The following is a 1,819-nucleotide window of genomic DNA, read 5'->3' as shown; positions in this document are numbered from 1 at the left end:
TCAATATGGTTTTCCCCAGCCTCACCTGCTGCTTCCTGTCCATCAATAAGCTTGTCATCCACTGACAGGCGGAGGCAGGTTTACTGTCATGACTTGTTTGTACATTCATGGTTCAAAAAAGCATATAAGGAGTAGGTTGCCTACTTCAATGAGCTCACGCGTCTCACTTTATATGTGATCAATCAAAAAAACGTAAAAGTAAAAAATGTAAGTTAAATTAGCAAAAGTTCAGAATAGTCAAAAAACAGAAATGGGATCCACATGCTGTGAGACAACGGTGACAACACAGCACCAGTGCAGCCAGTTTTGGTTAATAGCAATGATGTCTTTTATTCTAATGTCCAATAAACAGAAAATATATCAGTCCCTTACTTGTACAAAAATACCTGAACAATGTTGATCCAGGAGCCATACAGACAGAACAAAGCAAAGCATAGTGGGGTTAGCTGGAAAAAAGGTTCTTTTTTCCCCCTTCCCTGAAATGTTTGACTTCTGTTACAACTTCAAAAATAAAGCACAACAACATTGAGTCAGCTTCACTTGCACCTACACTGTGAGTCCCCGGTGTTGACAGTGTTGGCAATGTTGACCTGACATTAAGATTTACTTCCAGTAGATATTACAGTCAACTATCTGTACATGAACATAGTGAGAGGACAGATGGCAGCTGAGGACCTGTTATTGTTCACAAACAAGAGAGGCACCTGCTGCAAGATTATGCATCATAAAAATAAAAAAAAAAGTTTTTTTAAAGTTTTTTTTTATTTTGTTATGCACCTTAAAATCAGAGTAAATGAGCCTAGTGAAATTAGCAATCCTCCGGAGCTAGAGCGTATAACGGCACTACTCATGATGTAAGATGTACAAAAGCTGCTATGAATATCCTCAAGGGTTATATGATGGTGTGTGCATGCTCTCAATGAAAATCCACTGCTCTGTGTGTGTGTGTGTGCATGTGTGTGTGCATGTGTGCAAGGTTAATATCCAAACATTTACTGGAGTGTTTTCTTGAAACTAAATGAGTGGACTCAGACGTGACAGACATGGGATATTGAAAAGATGTGGGCTGTAAAATAAAATGCCATCAGATTTGGATGCTGGCAGAATTAAAGACTGTCAGCCTGTCAGTTTATACACACAACTGGTTGTCAGACATTTGACACATGCCAAAAATCCAGTTTGATCTCTTAAAATAAAAACAACTTAATTTAATACTGTGGTATATTCTTTTATATATACTGTATCTCTATATATAGCCTATATAAAATGTCATTTTGTGGCAAATTAAAGGAATACCTAATGTCAATATACACACAATCAAATAATGGAAAAAGGCACAAAATAAATCATTCTTCATTTTACACAGAGCAAAAGCATAACGCCCCATACATAGTGATCTGTGACCTAGGTACAGTGTTAGATCTATGTCTTCTCCATAACTTCACATACTCTATACTTGTATATTTATATACTTGGACTTATGTATAGGATTGCATTGTAGCACAGTGATTAAAAATTGAGGGAGGAGGAGAGGATGGTGATTCGTTCCATGCTGACTCATACTGACGTGGCTTAGCGCCCTTCTCTGTCAGACAGGAAAGAAGCTCATTTCAGGACTGGGACTGCTGGGATACCTCCAACCAAACTCCCGTCTCCTCGAAATCCACAGCGACCCTTGACTTTAACCAACCAACAAGTGACATTCCTCTTACTGTCTCTAAAGAGCAAGCATGACAACCAGCAGGGTTAGCAATCCTGAATATGACAGTCTGGCCATCCACACACACAAACACACACACACACACACACACACACAAAA

Source organism: Monopterus albus, unplaced genomic scaffold, assembly GCF_001952655.1.
Source record: "Monopterus albus unplaced genomic scaffold, M_albus_1.0 scaffold233.1, whole genome shotgun sequence".
Lineage (NCBI taxonomy): Eukaryota > Metazoa > Chordata > Actinopteri > Synbranchiformes > Synbranchidae > Monopterus > Monopterus albus.
The sequence above is the reverse complement of the archived record's forward strand: the minus strand, read 5'-3'. Positions refer to the sequence as shown.